Here is a 21,991-nt window from a genome sequence, read left to right as displayed (position 1 = left end):
AATACAATCATCATCATTGTTAACCCTGTGTGCTGTATTCAAAATGAAAAAAAGAAAAATGAATTCAAAATAAATATCAACTGTTAACACATTTGAAGATATTACAGGGGAAATTAACATAAAGTCATAGGGCTAAAAATCTGATTGTGAAAGGAAAACAAATGTTTTTGAAAGCAGACAAACTGAAACAAAGCAAAAAGATCAAACAGATATTGAAAATAAAAATCATCACCCTATAATGTGCATAGTTCTAGGCAAAAATAATTTTCCCATATACAGAGGTGGTGAATTTGGCAGGCTGACAAAGAAATGTAGTGTGATGGGGTTGATAAGATGCTCTATTTAATATTCTAATGATTGACTCATTTTTACTTATTTTTGTAAGATGTTAATGTAGTGAAAAATATCTGCCTTGCTGTTCAATTATGTAAGTATTCAGCTTTAAAGGCAGTGCATGACATCACTTCAGTCTCCTCTTTCAGAGATATTCCACCCATTCAATCTGTAATTTATTGCCTTTTTCAGAACCAACAAAAGAAGAATAAAGTTACTGGTCTGAATTTTGTTATGGTGTCCAACTGATAAATCTTGCATATAATATTATAAAAGTGCTTTTGTAACTTTGTAAAATCACATGCTGTTACATTTTATATACCATACTTATTGTTTGAAGCATACATTTCCTCTTTTGCTGATTTTATCTTTCTACTTTTCCTTATGATGAGGGAGAGATCCCTGCCTGGTCCGTTCCCAGATTGGCAGGAAGAAAAATGGCATCATGGCAGTAGGGATTGTAGTAACCGTGTATATGGAGGGAAACACAGGTCTAACATTAGCTGTGAGGAAACAGCATGGAACACATTGTATGACAAATGTTCATGTTTCTGTGTCTACACCATGTGGTCCATGGTGTCCTTCCCTGCTGGCCACCTGTACCAGCTCTTGTTGTGGGGTGGGAGAGGGACCTGCAGGGACTCCAAGACAGAAGGGCAGCAAGAGGCAGGGTCTGATGGAGGCCTTCAGACAGCTGGGGTGGGTCATACACATAAATATGAGGAAATTCTGGGAGAGGGAGTTCCCTCAGGGCTTTGCCCCAACATTCCCTGAATACTTAACAAGACTGCTCCTCACCACTGAGCATCTGAGTCTGAGGAGAGAGAGGGTTGCTGGCTGGGTCTCTCAGAGGTTCTGGCACTTGACACTGTTTCATGTCAAAAAATAATTTACTAAAAGCAGCTTGCCACACCCATGGTGAACAAAGCCTCATGGTGGAAAGGGGGTGTCCGGCCAGCTGGGATGGTTAATACCTGTTCCCTCTCCTCCCAGCCCACCTAGTTGCAGCTGTCAGACCCAAAAGGCCTGTGACAGCAGCTGTCAGATGAGCATCAGGTAGTAGAGAGCAGGGTGGAAGGTTGGTGATGAGGGAATCTCTTGATGTGATTTTATGTAAAGGATGACAGTGGCATGTGCTGAGTTCCAGAACATGGACAGCAACAGCAATATGGTATAAAGAGTTCCAAGTTCCCAAAGCAGAGACAAGGCTGGATGTCTGGGCTCCTCCAGTTAAACATGGACAGCTGCTGTGCAGCAGGCAGGTCAGGGCCTTCATCTGGTTTACAGGCTGTCAGTCTGTTGAGGGCAGATGCACTTGGCTCCATAGTGCATTGTGTCAGTCATGATGGACATGAGTTGGCCATGTAGATGGCAGGACTGCTCATAGTAAATTGGTTAGTGATTGCATAGTGGGTACTGGACCCGCCACCACCACTGTTTGAGGAGACTAGAACAATCACTGTGCTCCTTATTCAGCCTGTCCAAGAGCCTGTCACTAGAACAATCACTGTGCTCCTTATTCAGCCTGTCCAAGAGCCTGTCACTGACAATCCCTGCATTGGAAAAAGAATCAGGTCCTTGTGGCCTATGAATGGAGCTGCCTCTAGTGGCACCAGTCAGGGAGTGGGTAGAGCACACATCACAGGAATGGCCATCCCATTGCTGAGGTTGCAGGTACTGTCCAAGTTCCATATGGCCTCAGATGGGGTTCATAATGGGAACCAGTAGTGTAAGGCCTCTATGCCTGTGTATCAGAAAAATGGGTTTTTCAAATCCAGGAAGTTCAGGGATTTGGAGCCCATCTTGTCCACCTGACCACAATACTGATGTCTGTATTTGGGGTCCTGTTGGCAATAAACAGATATGTTGCTGAAAGCATATTTCCAGCCTTGACAAACAGTGATCACTGGTGCAGGCACAAGAAATGGTAGCAGTGTGTTAGGGGACTGCTCACAGCCATCAGAGCTGCATGGTGATTATGGAGCCAGTAAAAGCAGCATCAAACGAGAAGGTCAGATCTCTGCATGAAGTATGTGGACTTGTATGTGTTCTCCCTGTGAGAATCTCTCTTTGGCTTCTTTTTTTTTAAGATTACTTTACTTATTTGAAAGGCAATGTTGAGAGAGAGACAGAGAGAGAGAGAGAGAGAGAGGGGAGAGAGAGAGAGAGAGAGAGAGAGAGAGAGAGAGAGAGAGAGAGAGAGAGAGAGAGAGAGAGAACATCTTCTATCCATTGCTTCACTCCCCAAATGAACTCAATGCTTGGAGCTAGGCGTATCTGAAGCCCGGAGCCAGGGGCTTTTTCCATGTCTCCCATATGGGTGCAGGAGTCCAAGCATCTAGACCACTATCTTTGGCTTTCCTAGGCCAATTTGCAGGGAGCTGGATCAGAAGTGGAGCAACCAGGACTCCAACCGGCACTCATATGGGATGCAGGCACTGCAGGCAGTGGCTTTACTCACTACGCCAAGGCACTGGCCTATCTCTGGATTTTAAGAGATGCCTCTGCCAGCATCTAACTTCCTGCCACAGCCCCTGCAACCCACCCCAGCCACTGACTGACATCCCACTGCACATGCCACCACCCCTGCTGCCATCTTAAATTCCAGCATAGGCCTCGTGGCCACATGAGTAATGAAGCAGCTTGGATGTTCTGTATTTATTGAATGACGCCCTAATAAAATTAGGACATTGCAGGTAATCACTTTGATATAGATCTCAGAAACTGCAGTACACTTGGGTTAGACAGATACAAACTGCATTTCTAGGGGAGACAGTTGTGTCAGAGAGGGCCTTCATGGTGGACCTCAATAATTTATATTCTCCACAATATCTAAGAGTTTCTGATTGCTGTATCATTACTAATATGTCATGCTGTGGTATTTGGTATCCCAGTTTACTTTTTTCTCCTTTTTCATCCTTCTATTGTTTCTATTATCCAAATATTCTATAGTAAGAAGGTACTGCTTTTATTTTCATGAAACATATATCAATATGTTTATAATGTGAATATGAATTTTTGTTTTAATTTTTTATTAATATAATGGGAGCAGATCTTACCCATTCCATAGGTACAGTTCCAAAAAGACAACCACACTTCCCCTTACTCCCCTGCTCCTCAACCCACTCCCATCCTCTCCCAACCCCTCCCACCCACCCTGCCCCCTTCATCAATTCTTGCAAATACATAATTTCAATCCAGTCGATATTAAAAGACATAATTTGCCAGTAATTAATTATAATATCCAACAAGTAAATTATTATTAATTATAATATCCAGCAAGCAATATAAACACTAGCTAAAATGACAATCTCCGTTTTCTTTTACGTATGTTTATTTTCTTGTGGGTAAAATTAAACCTGCTTCCATTAAGATATATTTATATTTATTTACTTTGATTTGTTGTCTATATTCTTCCTTGACTTTTCTATTTGATAATTCGGTAGTAACTTTCTGTTTAAATGTCTGTGTCTTCAAATTATTGTCTAAATCTAGAAAGAATTGTCACCTCTCATTGTGTTTCATTTTTAGAAATTCTTCATGCTAATTTTCCCATGAACTTTAAAATCACCTTATAGAAAATACACACCACAGATGACAATCACCCTCTTCTCATGAGTGATTGAGCATGCAAAAAGCAGGAAAGATTAATTCACTAAATGTCACTCAGTGTCCTAATCATCTCCATTTTGCTTTAAAATCATCAGAAGCAATTCCAGCATTATAAGCCAACTCCTTCAGAGCAGCTCTGTACCCTTTGCTTTCAATGATTTCCCACCTGGCAGATGCTGTGGCCTATTTTCACCTTGCAGCCTTACACGGTCACACAAACCAGTTCCTTACTGTCAACATCCTTCTATGCACCACACACACACACACACACACATGCAGTGGCTCTGTTCTTCTGTTCCTCTCTTCCTTCAAACTTTTCTGTTTCCCTTTTTTTTTAATTTTGTCTGGCATTAATATTTTACCCTTTGCTTACATAGATTTTCTGCTGCTGCTTCATTTTATTCTAAGCATTTATATCTTTCTTTCCATCATAGTTTCTCATTATTGTTTCTACTTATGAAGAGTAGTGTTTGAAAAATATTTATATTCAACCAGCAAAATTATCTTTTTGTGCTATTTGTTTATAGTTCTTTTAGAATTTCAAGTATATCAGCATACTATCTAAAACTTATATAATTTTGTCTCATTTTTTCACTGTTACATAACTTTCTATTTGTCATATTACCTACCACCTTCAATACAATATAACCATGTTTTCTCTTGATATTAAAAGGATACTTTCCAGGGGCCACTTCCTACAATGCCAGCATCCCACATGGGTGCCAGTTAGTGAGCCAGCTGCTCCATTTCTGATCCAACTTCCTGCTCATGGCCTGGGAAAATCATCAGGATATGGCCTAAGTAACTTGATCCCTGCTACCCACATGAGAATGCAAAGAAGCTCCTGGCTCCTGATTTTGGCCTTGCACAGCACTGGTGGTTGTGGCCACCTGGGTAGTGACCAGCACATGGAAGATCCTTCTCTCCATGTCTTCCTCTCTCTCTCCTTTTCTCCCTGTAACTGACTTCTAAATAAATAAATAAATCTTTTTAAAAGGGCAGTTTCCATAGAGTTTTTTATTCACATATTCATTTTTCATTTGAGAAGCAGGAATCTTGCATTCACTGGCTCACTGCCAATGATGGGCCAGGACAGAGCCAAGAGTCAGGGAATTGATCTGGGTCTCTGAGTTGGCAGGGACACAAGTGCCAGAGTCATCTGCTGCTTCCCATGTTGTGCATTAGCAGAAAGCTGGAGTGAGATGCAGAACCGTGACTCAAAGCCACACACTCTGATATGGGATGCGGAGTTCCCAAAGCAGTTCCCCACTGTACCCTGAAAGGAATAATTTCCAATTTTTCATGTGATATAAAGTAACAATTTTCATCATGTTTTGTCTTCATTTTTCTATCTTTCTCAAATCATCATTGTGCCTGAAAATGTCATTGATCTATAAGGGGTTTGAAAATATGTTTCAAGGGTGGTTGTTTTGAAGTAGCTGTTTAAGCCTCCACAGCAGAGACTGAAATCCCATATCAGAGGGCCTGCTGTAAGTCCCAGTAATTGTGGCCTTCTGATCCAGCTTCCCTCTAATGTCCCTAGGAAGCAGAAGGTGATAGCATGTATGTTTAGGTTCCTACCACCTCCCTGGGAAACTGGGATGGAATTCTTGGCTCCTGGCTTTGTTCTGGTTTAATCCTAACTATTGTGAGAATTTGGAGTGAGAAATTCATTCTCTCTCTCTCTCAAATAATTAAAACATTTGGAAATGCAAAGGCTATAAAATACTTACAGAAATTTGACATAGAAACAAAAGCCATAGGATTTTGACATAGAAAAAATACAAAATAATACATTTATCTGATTTTGTCCCTTTGCCATATTCTCTCCTTCAGGTGAGTAACTATGTTAATTAAAAATAAAAAGGCCTTAAAAGTTGTTGTAAAATGTAAGTGCATTGGAGGAGGAGGATGGGTAGAAAGTAGAAACCTGCAGGAACATGGGATCTTGTATAGCAGGACCTTGTCTAGACAGAGAGCAGTGCATACCTGGTCACATGGAATACCTGTCCCAGATCTTCACCTGTGCCCTGGGGAGACCTCAAGAAGCCCACCTCTGGAGATTTTTATTATTCAGTGGGTTGAGGAGGCTGGCCCTGGCCCTCCTGTACATAGAGTGCACTATTGTGACAGAGCTGGTTCTATGAAGTCACTGTTGTCCAGCACCCCTCCTTAGAGGCCACTGATTTTTAGATAACTCACTATTGACTTGGAGTTTGTTTTTCTGGTTAGGAGGCTCATTCAGCACAAGTGGTCCAGGTGAGTGGGACCTGTTCTCTTTGTCTCCTTCTGAGTTGGGGACATTCACACTGAGGTGGGTGGCCCTGATTTCTCCTGGCTGCTGCAGAAAGTGATTTTGGCTGTGCCCTTAGTGGTGCCCAATATATGCTGAGTGTGTATACAGTTGTTTCCCTCCCTGTAAGGTGGGAGCAGATTTCCCCTTGATATGATCTGTGGAGGGATATAATGACTATGGTGAAATTATTCAGGTTTCCCAAGCCTGGTGTGTTTTCTTGGTGTAGTGTGAAGGAATCATTACAATATAAGATGGAGGTGTCTTCTAACTTGATGCAAGAATCCAACACATCTTTATGTTGGTTTACCTTGTGGATGTGCAGGTGTGTGACTGTGTTATGTTCCTATTTGTCCTGAAATCTTCAGTAAGTTCTTGGTAATTGTAAAACATGCTGCAAGGTGAACTATAATTATTTAGGTGACTGGGAGAGCTTTGAAACTTCCTATCTGAGACAAGCTGTGGTTATCCTGAAAATGATCTAGGAAACTGAGGGACGACCATATACCCATGTGAGAAACTGAGCAGTAATGTGGCAGTGCCTTAGGATTTTGTGTCCCAAGTCAGTGTTGTAAAGGGGAAAAAACAGGAATCAGAAGGTCTCCTGGGAAACTCACATACATCAACAGTGGCTAAATACCAGTAATTATTTTGGACGATATTAACAAGTAGTGGTTCAAAGATAGTTAAAAAGAAGAAGAAAAGCAATAGCTTAGCAGCTATTAGGCCATATACACATAATTCTTGTGTACATAGACAAGAGTGTTAAGTTTCCCACTAACCCAACCCAACCTCAGGCTTGTCACAGGAGGCAATGAGCTGGTAGACCAAGGGACATCAGGATAAACAGGTAATTCCTTCCCTCACCATCACTATTCAAAACAAGAAGGCATTTGTTCTGCCTAGCTACTTCTTTAGAGGAACATTTCATTCTATGAGCTGGTGCTGCACATGCTCTCCTTGTAATGGAGATAGTAAGTATGTTACATTTAGAAAAGATCCAATAAGGAGGGAAGATTGTTCTAAGTGTCTTGCAGACTGAACAATTTGTTAAAGTGAAATGCCTATTAACAGAAAAAAAATCCTCATATACCACAACAAGATAGTATGGCAGAATCTGGAAATGCAATGTGAAGGTTGTCCTAACCTGACTTGACGTCCATTAATGGAATTATTAAGTAAATTTTTGTTAAAAATGATAAATTCAGAAAATTTGAAGCAGTGCAGGACACCAGAGTGGTGTAAAATGGACTGAACAAAGGCAACTGAGACATGTGGTCTCACTGACACAGTTGATAGTGAAAGTTACAGGGAACCCACATATATGAACTGATGAGAAGGGAGGAAGGAAAACAAGCTACATTATATTTTATTGAATTGAGAAATTGAACTCAAAACCACATATTCATAATTATTAAATCCGTTTATCCAACAAACTGAAAAATCTAGAAGAAATGGATGTATTTCAGGACACATAGAGTCTACCATATTGTAGTCATGAAGACAAAAAACCTAAACAGACCAATAATCAAGATAGCAATGAAATCAGTAATAAGGATCCTCACAGCAAAGAAAAGCCCAGGACTAGATGGCTTCGCTGCTGAACTCCACCAGTCCTTTTTTAAAAATTTTTATTTATTTATTTTGTTGACAGGCAGAGTTAGATAGTGAGAGAGAGAGAGAGACAGAGAGAAAGATCTTCCTTTTTCCATTGGTTTACCCCCCAATTGGCCACTATGGCTGGTGCATTGTGGCTGGCACGCTGCGCTGATCCAAAGCCAGGAACCAGGTGCTTCCTCCTGGTCTCCCATGTGGGTTCAGGGCCCAAGGACCTGGGCCATCCTCCACTGCACTCCCGGACCACAGCAGAGAGCTGGACTGGAAGAGGGGCAACCGGGACAGGACCAGCACCCCAAGCAGGACTAGAACCCGTGGTGCCAGCACCGCAGGTGGAGGATTAGCCTAGTGAGCCATGGTGCTGGCCCACCAGTACTTTAAAGAAGAACAAATTCTAATTATTCTCCAAGTATTTAAAATAATTGAAAAGGGTTATTTCCTCCCAAACTCCTTCTATGAGGCCAGTATCACCTTAATTCCATAACTGAAAAAATATAGAAAGAAAACTATAGACCAATGTCCCTTATGAACATAGACACAAAAACTCTCAACAAAATACTAGCTAATCAAATCCTACAACACATCAGAAAGATCATTCACCAGGACCATATGGGAGTTATCCCTGGTATGTAGGGATGGTGCAACATAAGCAAATTAGTAAATGTGATACAGCCTATCAACAAATTGAAGTGTAAAAGCCATATTATTATCTCACAAGATGCAGAGAAAGCATTTGATAAATACAACATCCTTTCATGATATAAATATTAAGCAAATTGGGTGTATAAGAAACATTCCTCCGTGCAATCAAGACAATAGATAACAAACACACAACCAGTATCATATTCAATGAACGAAAGTTAGAAGCATTTGCACTGAGATCTGCAACTAGATAAAGATGCCTGCCCACTTTCACCATTGCTATTCAATATATCCTGGAAGTTGTCTGCAGAACCATTAGGCAAGAAAAATAAATCCACAGCTTAAATATTTTAATGGAAGAGAAATTTGTGAATTTTTATCAAGATGAAATTCTCCGGAGATATAGAGTTGAAATATTCAAATAAGACAGAATACACATAGCTGATAAATTTACTATGATGATGACAATTCATATACACAGTTAAAGCATACAAAGAGGTGTGTCAAAGGTTTGGTCACTTAACAAATACAGTCAGGGCTGGCTCTGTGACATAGCCGGTAAAAGCTACCACCTCCAGTGCTGGCATCCCATATGGGCCCTGTTACAAGTCCTGGTTGCTCCACTTCTGATCCAGCTCTCTCTTATGGCCTGGGAAACCAGTTGAAGATGGTGAAAGTCCTTAGGCCTCTGCACCCATGTGGGAGACCCAGAAGAAGCTCATGGCTCCTGGCTTTGGATTGGTGCAATTCCAACTGTTGTGGCCAATTGGGGAGTGAACCAATGGATGGAAGGCTTTTCTTTCTCTTTCTCCATCTCTCCTTTTCTCTGTGTGTAACTTCGACTTTCAAATGAATAAATAAATCTTAAAAAATACAGTCTTTTCTTCCTTATTCATGGAGAACAGATATACCAGATTTTAAAACACTAAAGCTATATATATATATATAAGTCTGAATTGCAAAATAAGCACTTTAGCATCTATGATGGACTTAGGTGCTCATGTTCCCCTGTAGTAAAATTCAAAGTGATCATTTTATCTATAATATACACAGTAACATAATCAAAGAAATTGAATTGTTATTGTCTGCAGATTTTTATTTGAAAATGATTCTCATGTCTTATTAGTCCTTGGTAGTAAGGCAAGATGGCAGGAATTGTTCCTTAGTGTTTGTCCTCTGTGCCCTCATTCATCACCCTTGAAAAGACTTCCTGAAGTCTTCTCTTAATAACAGAAGTAGCTTAGGAGCCTTCAGCCTTCTTTTCTGTGATTCTGAAATTATATTTCCACTTGGCACTTACCAGCATACTTCCCTGCAATGGAGAGTTGTGAAACATCATATTTCACTATTAAATTAGAAGTTTCTTATTTTAAAGACTTCCTCATATTTATTATTACTCCCAAATGTATTAATATAATGACCTATATTTATTATAATAAATTACTCAAAAACATTTGATCAGTGTGCAAATTCTGCTACAAAAAACAGTTTGTATTAACATTCAAAAATTTTAAATTTTATTTTCTTACATTCCTTGATTTTAAATGCATTTTCTTCATTTCCTTTTGAAAAAAATATTTTTCATTAGATGGCAGCACTTGGGATGTTGGTCTTTAAAACAAAGAGGGGATATATTCTATATTCTTTGTTTTATTTTCTATTAACCTTCAAGTATCCAATTAAGAAAATATCTTTAGTGGATAAATAAATGTTTCATAAAGGTCATTTAGATTTTACAAATATCCTCTATCTGGAACAATTTTTCCTATATCATTAACAAAAGGTTGATTTGAATTGACAAAAGGAAAAAAGATACAAATTATGGACTATTGAACATCTACTACAAGTACATAGAATGCAAAACACTAAATGTTTTGTACTTGTCATCCATACATACTTGTTTTCTTATTCAATAATACTTGACATAGATTCAGAGAATGATATAGGCCATGGGTAAGAATTAATATATTTATCTGTTAAAGTCACATTTACTATAACCCACCAAAATATACCAACAGATTGATAAAAACATTTTCCGTACACAGTTAGGTTTAGTTTGCAGTTAAATATAATGAAAAGATATTTTTATATGCATTGGCAAAAATCATATATGCTGGGGCTGCCATTGTGGCAAAATGAGTTAAGCTATTGCCAACAGTGCCAGAATCCCATATGAGCACCAATTCTAGTCCAGGCTGCTCCAGTTCCAATCCAGCTCCCTACTAATGTGCTTGGGAAAACAACAGAAGATAGCCCAAGTCCTTAGGCCTCTGTAACCAGGTGAAAGACCCAGATGAAGCTCCTGGCTCCTGGCTTCAGCCTGGCCTAGCACTGGCCAAGTCAATCATTTGGGGAGAGAACTGATTTAATAAAATTTAAAGTCTATATTGCAGTGCTTTCAGGTCCTTCAGAATTAGTGAATCAATAGACTCCTTCATCTGGAGAAATGTGGTTTATGGCCTTGTTCTGATTTTAGTATTTAGTGCCAGGTATCCATCACCTGGGGTAGGGTTTATTTTGGTAAATAGAACTTACTACTTATTCTCAAAAGAATGTTCTTGTCAGAATAATGCTTCTTTAATGGAACAATGAATTTAGTTACCAAATACCAAGAATGTTTCTGAATATTCTGTTATCTTTCCCATCATTTTAGATTAGCTAGACATGTGAGAAAATATCTACTTTTGGAGCAATAAAATTGAAATAATGAAAGCTCTGGCTTCCTGTAGGTAACATCTAGTATTGATAACCAAATTTTTCTTTTTCTTTCTTTTTTATTATTGTTTAAGGCTGGAGTGCATTACTCTTGTGACACTTGACACATTCTAGGGTGTCATTGCTTGAAAATCACCATATGTATTTTTGATTCCTGCCCAATAGGTACCTTGGCTACATACAAGTTTTGCAATTATTGTTTGAAAAACTTTGTCTTTTTCTCTCTTTTGATTGTATCTATGTTTTCAGAATCAATATTCTTAAATAGTAATATTTGAGATGAAAGATAGTCAGAAGATATCAACATGTTAACTACATGCTTCTCACCCAAGTACTTGCCACTAGAAGAATTTTTATTTGCTTACTTTTTAGTAATTAACACTTTATTTTCCTAAAGCTGAAAAAAAAATCTATGTTTCTCATATGTAAACTTTCAAAACTATAGTAAGCATTTTTCATGAAAGTCCAAATGAGAGGAGCAAGGGAGAAAGAGATGAAAGAAAGGCAGAGGGCGACCACTAGGAAGAGACTGGGAGCAGATATTCATTTCTGTCTGCTCTCTCAATGGCTTATAGATCATATTTATAAAGGAAATAAGTATATCATAACTATAAGGGAAATAAGTAGACTGTGTGGATGGGAAGTGACACTGGAAGACAGGAGACTTGACTACAAAATACAAAGTCATAAGTCCCAAACAGAAGGGAAGCCCCTAAATGCGCCCCAACAATGAGAGCAATGGGGGAGGAGGGAATAGCAGAGTCTAGAACACACAAAGGGACAGGAGTGCTTCTTTATTTCATAATACAACTTTCCTAACCTTTCCTTTTATTAAGAACCTTTTATTAAAAACATTTCCTAAAATAGTGTCTTTTCCTTTTTCTGGGTGATACATGACTATAGGCTGGTCTTGAGCATTATGGGGAGGGAAAATCAGCTAGAAGACTCCCAGGGAATCTCATCTCTGACCCCTGAGATCTAAAGGGAGACAGATGCTCAACATCCCCCAAATGGGTGAAGCCAACTCTTCACATCTTAGTTCCTTGGCCCAAACAACTTGGAAATCCCAAATCTGCCAAAATTAATTACAACTCCCATATAAATTACAACTCCCAGAAGTCCTGGGGTCAGCAAAAGGAGGAATGGATGTTATCAGTCATCAAAGATTTATGGAAGGGCACCCATCCCCCACAAGCTCTCCTATTTTACCTGAATTTAGGCCACTGGTAAAATAGGTGTGGGAGGAAACAGGAACTCAACAAAACACACCCACCCCCATTTGAGGATTGTTTCTCCCAGGACCCAGCAGCCACCCTGTTGTTTATGCTCTGTCCCTTTCACTCCCTACCCCGGACAGAAACCCAGTGCTCCAGGATGCCTGGGGGAAGGGAAGAGGGATGTCATGAGGTAGAAGGAGCTGGCCAGTGCCCCAGGAGAAACCCTGGGAAACAGCTCTAATTAAGATGGCACACTGAGGAGTAATCTCATCCAGAGTTTAAACATGGCCCTGACTGATTTTAAGTGTGTGGGGACCTGCAAGGAAGGGCCAGATGGATTACCTAGTCCAGATCAATCTTCAGGGGCTGGACTTGTAGTGAGGAAAATGAGTGGAGGGGGAGAGCAGGTTCCCAGTTTGCAGGCTATGGCCAAAGTCTCCAGGAACACCCTGTCAGTGGCAGGAATGTGGAGGAGGCCCCTCTTGAAATATTGGTGGCTACAGTCTCCTATGATCTCTGATGCTGAGGGGCTCAGTCTTTTCCTTGGAAGCCTCTTCCTCCTCCATCTCTTCCTCCTGAGGCATCCCAGGCTGGAGCCTGGAGCCTGAGGCATACCAGGGGCCTGTGTTGGAGCGGGTACTTTTCTTCACCTCTGTGGGGACAGGCCACTCCCCTGTATGGTGGCTGCGGCCTTTTCCACTTTGAGGTCTTCTGCCTCTTCGGAACATTTAGGGAGTCCTCCAGCAGGTCCCCTGCTCTCCCCTTCAGTGTCCCTTTCTCTTTTTCTAGGCATGGTGGGAGTGGGTTTGCATAATTGCTTGAAATGCAATCCTTCCCTACTCTGTGGGAGCCTCTTCCTCCACTCAGGCCTGCTCCCACTCCTCCTCCCCTGGAGACGATTGATATGAATAGACTGCCTAGTTATGTTCTCTGTAACAAAAACCACTTTTTAATTTTTGAGACCATTTTTTACTATGGGCAAAGCATAATCCTGTAATTACTGTGGTAATCTCACACTGAGATGAGTTAAGGAAAAAATTCTAAGGTTTCTGTCTTGTTATCACTTTTACTGATTAGTAAGGCACCAGGACAATGCTTTTAGATTCTCAGGCTTGCTCAGTTAAATTCAGCATTTTTACCTCATTTTAACATCTCTGTTCCTTACCTTTTCTTTAGTATAAGGGATAGAAACTATAGGCTGGCACCATGGCTCAATTGGCTAATCCTCTGCCTTGGGGGTGCCAGCACACTAGGTTCTAGTCCTGGTTAGGGCACCAGATTCTGTCCCTGTTGCCCCTCTTCCAGGCCAGCTCTCCTTTGTGGCCCAGGAGTGCAGTGGAGGATGGCCCAAGTCCTTGGGCTTTGCACCTGCATTGGAGACCAGGAGAAGCTCCTGGCTCCTGGTTTCAGATCAGCGTGATGTGCCGGCCATGGAAGCCATTGGAGAATGAACCAACGGCAAAAGGAAAACCTTTCTCTCTGTATCTCTCTCTCTCACTGTCCATTCTGCCTGTCAAAAAAAAAAGAAACGATAGAATACAAAAAAATGGAATACACACAATGATAATAGAAAAGTTTCAAGTCAAGATTTATTAATTTCTTCACCATTGTTCTTCTGAGACTATTTTTCTCCAGTCAGAATGTTTGCTTCAATATTTGCTTGAGTAAAAATGTTCCAGCTATGATCCATTTCAATTTTTATTTGAAATTGCATATATATATATATATATATATATATATATATATATATATACACTTTCACATATGATTTCTATAGGTGCTAATGGATACTGATTTTACTGACAGCAGTACAAAATTCAGATTCCTCAACTAATACAGCGAAACCAGACACAGATAAGTTAGCTATTCTCTCACTTTAGATCCTTTGGAGATTATATATTTTGTTGTCTTCTGTTTGTCTTTAGTTTCAAAAAGTGAAACTAAGGCTAACTATGGTTTACCTTGAAAATGGTTTGCAGCATTTAATGCATCTATAATTTGGTGATTGTTGACTTTTTAAAGTTTTGGAAAATTTTCAATGATTTTCTTCTTCAATATTGTTTCTGCTTCTTGTTTTTTTTTCCTTTTTAAACCTTTCCACTTGGGCCTACAATTGAAAAATGTCAGCAGTTTCTCTGTGACTTATTTAATTCATGCATCATTGTCACTTTTCATCTTTTATTTTCTCCCCATTTTAAGACTGAATATTTTATTCTCTCTTGGATTTGGCTTTCTATAAACAGAGATTATGCGTCCATGTCTTCAGCAAAACAGTCGATAAAAAATACATTTTTAAATCTACATGTAGAGCTGCCTCCTCTGCCTCCTCCTCCCGTGGCTGCCGCCTCCGCTGGGCTGAGGAGCTGGGCGTTCACTGTGGCGGCAGCAGTAGCCACAGCACAACCAGCCCCCGCCCCCAGGCCAGTCCTGCCGGGAGCCCCTGGCGCGGCCATCCCGCCCAGAGGCCAGAGCTGGGCAGGTGGATGTCGCTGGAAGATGGCACCCTCGGGCCTATGCAGCATCAGGCGGCGGTACCGGCGTGTGTTGTGGCGGGTGCCGTCCTGGATCCCGGTGGTGTGCATCAGCCTCCTCCAGGGCTGGTCCTACTACGCCACCACCGTCCATCTCTGACTAGTTCCCATGGAAAACATTGGCGAACAAGTTGTGGGCTAGTTGGCTTATCATCTGCTTTTCGCGATTGTTTGTCAGGTCATACTGGAAAACTATCTTTACATTACCAATGGATCCTTCAAAAGAATGCCATCTCTATTATGCAGAGAAAGAATTGTTGGAGAGAGAGCCAAGAGGACAAGCCCATCAGGAAGTTGTTAGGCGAGCAGCTAGGGATCTTCTCATTTATACCAGGACCATGACTGGAGCAATCTGCTATTGTGACAGATGCCAACTTATAAAACCAGATCACTACCATCTCTGTTCCATCTGTGATAAATGTATTTTGAAGATGGATCATCATTGCCCATGGATGAACAATTGTGTTGGATTTCAGATTATAAATTCTTCCTTCTTTTCCTGGCTTATTCTCTGCCTTTTTATCACTGCTACAGACTTACAGTATGTTGTCAAGTTTTGGACAAGTGGTCTACCAGATACCCAAGCCAAGTTCCATATGATGTTTCTAATCTTTGCTGAAGCTAGTTTTCTGTCAGCTTATCTTCTCTATTTGGCTATCACTGTTGGCTAGTCAGCAAAAATAAATCTACATTAGAGGCATTCAGGAGTCCAGTATTTCGAGGTGGAACCATTAAGAATGGATTCAGCTTAGGTCTCAGTAAAAATAATGAGACAAGTTTTTGGTGATGAGAAGAAGTACTGGTTGCAGCCGGCGCTGCTGCTCACTAGGCTAATCCTCCACCTTGCGGCACCAGCACATGGGGTTCTAGTCCCGTTCAGGGCACCGGATTTTGTCGCAGTTGCCCCTCTTCCTGGCCAGCTCTCTGCTGTGGCCAGGGAGTGCAGTGGAGGATGGCCCAAGTGCTTGGGCCCTGCACCCCCTGGGAGACCAGAAGCACCTAGCTCCTGGTTTTGGATCAGCATGGTGCGCCAGCCACAGCACGCAGGCCGCAGTGGCCATTGGAGGGTGAACCAATGGCAAAGGAAGACCTTTCTCTCTATCTCTCTCTCTCTCACTATCCACTCTGCCTGTCAAAAAAAAAAAACAAAAAACAAAAAAACAAAGAAGTACTGGTTGCTACCCACTTTTTCACATCTGTCTGATGGCTGCTCCTTCCAAGCTTGCCTTGTTAACCAGGATCCTGCACAACCATCTACTCCTGCAGGACTGAATTCAACAGCTAAAATCCTGAAAACCATAAATTCCTGCAAAGCCATTGTGAGAATCCCAGAGCCACCTTCTTACTGACTCTCGGTCTTGGACAGAAAACAATATAGACCCTGGAAGAGGCAAAGCTGCTATGAGCAATCCTGCATTAACCATGGAGAATGAGACTTAATCCTCAAGCAAAATAAATTCATGCTTTATTAAAGTATTGATGCTGTACGTGGATGAAAGGCTCCCATATGAAGCCACCATTTGGATATGCAGAATATGAGTTAATTGTCTATAAGTTGTTACTTAAAACATAACACACTTTTGATCCAATATACAGAAACAGAGATTCTTATTAAATATTAAAATGTTTTATTGTATATGAATCAAAGAAGAAATATCTTCTATCGAAAACTCGGCCTAAATTCATGGACCAGTTTTCACCTAAATAATGTGGGTAGCACAGTTTATTACTTAAAAACTTCATTGATTATCTGATTTTTTATTTCAAAAATTGAGACTTAAGATACTGTTTCAGATTTAAAGGATTTCATGTCACACTATAAGGTGCTTGATTTGTAAAATCTGTTAGTTACTATTAAGAAGGTAAGGGAAATAAACCAGACTTGTTTTACTTTTTCCTTTTGATAGGAAATGAACCTCAGACTTATCGACCTGTCATAACTATGACTTCATTACAAAGTCCAAATGGCCTATACTTGAAGATCACCATCCATTTTTATCAGACTTTAATTACTTTGCTTTCCATTAGAAAATAAGTATGAACATTGAAGCTGGAGCTTTCTGATCAAGCAAATGGATAGAACACATTTCAGAAAATGAATCCAATGTTCTTAGAAAATAATTCTAAATCAGAAACACATTTCATCTTTTCTGATTTTTGTAATTGGAGCAAAATCTGCAACATTATTAAGATTGACTTCTGATACACTTTTGTGGGCTTGGGTTTTTACAAACATCTTTTTAGTCATTTCTCCTATTGAACTTAGTAAAAGTATTGAACTTCTGTTAACAGTTCCTTTTGGGGGGGGCACAACAATACAAAAGTTGCACTTTGTCAATTCACATTTATGAAATAAAAAGCAAAAACAAAACAAAACAAAAAAATAAGAAGCAATGGATAGGCCAATGACATCTAATCTGGGGGCCAGGGCTATCTTTTGGGAATGGGTCACCTAAAATGGCACCATGGCACCCAAATTAAACAAACCTGTGATGTTCTGTATGTCCAAGCCTGGATTCCCATCTTCTTCAGAATCTTCTAGCAGATGGAAGTCAGAGTTGATGAAGAACCAAGTCACATTAAAACAGCACTGACTGAAAAAAAAATTTGAACTGAGAGATCGTCTTCTTCATATGGTGGTGAACTCAGCTATCCTACATGACCAGAGAATGAACGTACCATTATCTTGATGCCAAAATGTACTGATTCTTGGAGAAGATTGAGGTTGCAGCAAGATGTACTACAGGGAGTTCTGTTCAGGGTTAGGCACAGCAGAATTTTCTGGGGCATGAGATGAATTGGGAAATATTACAATGTAGAGATGTCCACTGTTATAATATAAGACAAACCTTCTTTCACTGTTATGAATGGAAATTCTCCTGTGGGCCATATGTATCAATGTTATGAATGAAACAGTAGAAGTGGTAAAAAAAAAAAAAAAAAGAATTCCTTTTCGTTCAATGGATTCACCCTCCTGTAATATATTTCTATTATTTGTCCTGTTAATCCTCCAGTGGTATCTATATTATTTTTATTATTTCTTCTCATCAAAACTATGACAGTAAAACTATATTTTTCTTGAAGTACCTATCAAGATTAAATTATGCAAATCATTAAAAATCATATTGTTTTGGAAATTTAGTTCAGTATGAACTAAATGGCATGCTGTTTGAAAATTTAGTTTAAGATAAAAAGATGTTTTTGTTGATGTCAAAATGCTTGGCTTCACTAAATATACTAAAAAGCTCTTGTGCTTTGTATGCATTATTTATGAAAAAAAGTTATTTTTTATTTGAATGAACTATACATTTTATAAATGTTAACAATTAGGATAAGCTGCATACTTTTCTTAGTATTGACTTTGAGAATTTAAAGCAGATTACCTTTTAAAACCACATAGTTGGGGCCAGGGCCTGGCTCACTTGGTTAATCCTCTACCTGCTGTGCCGGCATCCCATATGGGCATAGTCCAAGTTGCGCCTCTTCCAGTCCGGCTCTTCCAGTCGCAGCACAGGCCAGGGCAGTCATTTGAGGAGTGAACCAACAGAAGGAAGACCTTTTTCTCTGTCTCTTTCACTGTCTATAACTCTACCTTTAAAATAAATTTTAAAAAGAAAAAGAAAACAGGAGACAGTGGTGTATCATTAATTTATTTATTTCATTGCTAGCTCTCCAGTTAGGACTCTAAATATCTTGAGGATCTACTTTCTAAAACAAAAGCAGAAAGGCTAACTCTAAGCTATTGTATTTATGATGTTGAAAAGAAAAGTTGAGGGGCCTGCACTGTGGTGTAGTTGGTTAAAGCCCTAACTTGAAGCACTGACATCCCATATGGGCACTGGTTCTAGTCCCAGTTCTCCTCTTCTGATCCAGCTCTCTGCTATGGCCTAGGATAGCAGAAGAAGATGGCCCAAGTCCTTGGGCCCCTGTTACCCATGTGGGAGACCTGGAAGAAGCTCCTGGTTCCTAGCTTCAGATCAGCGCAGCTCTGCCCATTGCAGGGAGTGAACCAGATCTCTCTCTCTGTCTCTACTTCTCTCTGTAACTCTGTCTTTAAAAACAAAACAAAACAAAACAAAAACACATAGTTAAGTAACTGGTAAGTAATGAAAGAAAAAATGATAATAAACTTTTCAAAATGTTTGTTAGAAAAATATTCAATAAACTAAAATACCAGAGGACAATGGAATAAAAACTCCATAATTTATCCTTAAAATTACTTATCCTTGCTAAAAATATGAAGAGTTTTATATTAAATGTGTTTATGGAATGAGCTACATAGGCCAAGTCCATTTTATAGGAATGCAGTTCTTTGAACAATATAGCAGCAGTCTTTTTCAGACTTTTTTTTTAAGCTGAAGAATTTGACAATCTGCTTCAAAAAATCTGGGAAGACATGATATATTCTTGCTTTTATTTTAAAGATTTTTTCCCTTGGTCATTATTCATTATCCTGAAGTGCCACACTAGAAATGATAACTACTCTTAGAAGTCTTAAGGGCAAGAGCAGCATTTGATGTATTCAGACTCATATGTAGCCAGATATTTTTTTCAAAGTACAGAACTGGTATAGTGATATACTGGACTGGATTCTGTTAGGTGTTCCCTCTTGCAAAGCTGGAAGCTAGGGGAAAAAGAGGGATTTGTATACTTTACCTTGTTAGAGTTCTGGTAAGATCCCCCTCTGGGTCTTTTATGTATTCATTTAAGCACCTAAGTGATTATATCTAAAAATTGCATTTGGAAAACTAAAAAAATAAATAAATTTTTTTCAAAAAAATGAAATCTACATGTACATTCAAAGATTTCTTGTTGGCCAGCGCCATGGCTCACTAGGCTAATCCTCCACCTGCGGTGCTAGCACCCCGGGTTCTAGTCCCGGTTGCTCCTCTTCCAGTCCAGCTCTCTGCTGTGACTTGGGAAGGCAGTGGAGGATGGCCCAAGTGCTTGGGTCCTGCACCTGCATGGGATACCAGGAGAAGCACCTGGTTCCTGGCTTCAGATCGGCACAGTGCACCAGCCACAACATGCCCACCATAGTGGCCATTTGGGGGGGAACCAATAGAAAAGAAAGACCTTTCTCTGTCTCTCTCTCACTGTCCACTCTGCCTGTCAAAAAATATTTCTTGACATTATTCTTTCAATAACACAGTAATTATTTTCATAGCATTTACATTTTATTAGGTATTTAAGTAAATCTAGATGATTTAAGGTGTACCAGAAGATGTGAATATGTTATGTATAAATACTATGCCATTTTATACAAGAGATTTAGGAATCAATGGATTTGGATATCTGTGAATGGCACTGGAGCCAATCCTCCATGAATTCTGAAGGCCAGCAAGTATTCCACTTCTCTTTCAATTTAGCTTTTTCTAAACGGTTATTAACCTCATTCACTTATTTTAGTTTTTCTGTTTTTGTGTTAAAGTATGTCTATGTGATTTTTAGACTATTTTTTATTTCTCCGTGAAAACTCTCTTATCATGAATCTTGAATATTTGTCAGTTATCTATATTCTAGTCTTGATAACTCCAATATCTAGATCTCCAGTCATTCTGTTTCATATATTTTTCTTCCCGACATGTCTATTAAATCTAAGTTGTATGTTAGATACTTTGCATTAAAAAATGCAGACATAATTTGGGGTTCTGAATGATCCTATCTTTATTAAGAAAAAATTTTCTTTTACTTTTTGCAAGCAACCAATCAGTGTAGTGACAGTTTAATTTAAAACAATCAATTGTTTACCTGATATTGAAAATATAGTGAAGATGATTTTAAAGATATCAAAAGGGACAGCATTGTGGCTTAGCAGGTAAAGCCGCTGCTTTATAGTGGCACTAGTTTGAGCCCTGACTGCTTCTCTTTTGATTCAGCTCCCTGATAATGCACCTGGATAGCAGCAGAAGATGGCCAAAGCCCTTGGGCCCTTGCATCCACATGGAAGCCTCAGATGAATCTCCTGGCTTCAGAGTGACTCAGGCCCAGTCATTGCAATCATTTGAGTAGTGAGCCAGTGGGTGAAAGATCTCTCTCTCTCTGTTTTTCTCTGTAAATCTACCTTTCAAATAAATAAAATAAATCTTTTAAAAAGGAAATGTAATATCATTCGCAGTGACAGTATCTCATTTGAAGTAACAATATCTTTTTTACTCTCCTCCAATTTTTGGCATAGGGTAATACAAATTGTGTAATTTAATCAAGTTAATAAATGAATTAATGAATAAGTGAATCTTGAAAAAGATAGCCACATTTTAATATTTTATCTCTATTTGCTGAATGTATATATTTCCATTTTGTCTGCAGAAAGCTGGTAACAATATTTTCTTGTTCACCATTTGTATTTAATCTTAATATTTGGTTTTGCTTGCCTTCTTTAATTCCTTCCACCATGCCCTCGTCCATCACTTTCCTTCCCCCCTCCTGATTCTCCCCTCCCTCTCCCTTCTCCCTTCTCCCCTCTTCCCCTGCACTTCTCCCTCCCTCTCCTTCCTTCTTCCTCTATAATAATTTGAAAACAATTTGTTAATGAGCACAAAAATTTATACATATTTATGGACTATCACGTTATGACTTGATATTTGTATACATTTATAATTTAATGTGTAATTAGGGTTAACATATCTACCTCCTCAAACAGCATTTCTTTTTGAAGAAAATATTGAAAAGCCCTTCACCCAGTTTATTTTAGAATAATGTATAATATATTGTAATTATCTATAGTCAATCAACTGTACAATAGAACACCAGAAATTCTTTCTCCTATCTAGCTATGGCTTAGTATCTGTTCATCATTTTTTTCTCCATCCTTCACTCCCCCCACCACACTCCCCAGACTCTGGTAACCACCATTATATATCTAATTTACATTAGATCAACCATTTAGATTCCACATGAATGAAATCGCACAATGCTTATCTTTCTGTGCTTGGCTTATTTCACTTAATTACCTGTACTTCCAATCTTCTTACATATGAAAAGATTTAAATCATTTAATGGCATAATAGTATTCCACTGGTTATATGTAT

The 21,991-nt window shown here is 39.4% G+C and overlaps 1 pseudogene; it reads left to right on the top strand.

Annotated features, from left to right (window-relative positions):
* Window positions 1–14,925: 14,925 nt before the first annotated feature.
* On the top strand, window positions 14,926–16,438 carry LOC133754029 (palmitoyltransferase ZDHHC2-like; annotated as a pseudogene).
* Window positions 16,439–21,991: the final 5,553 nt, after the last annotated feature.

The sequence above is a fragment of the Lepus europaeus genome, chromosome Y, assembly GCF_033115175.1.
Source record: "Lepus europaeus isolate LE1 chromosome Y, mLepTim1.pri, whole genome shotgun sequence".
NCBI classification, from domain to species: domain Eukaryota; kingdom Metazoa; phylum Chordata; class Mammalia; order Lagomorpha; family Leporidae; genus Lepus; species Lepus europaeus.
The sequence above is the reverse complement of the archived record's forward strand: the minus strand, read 5'-3'. Positions and strand labels throughout refer to the sequence as shown.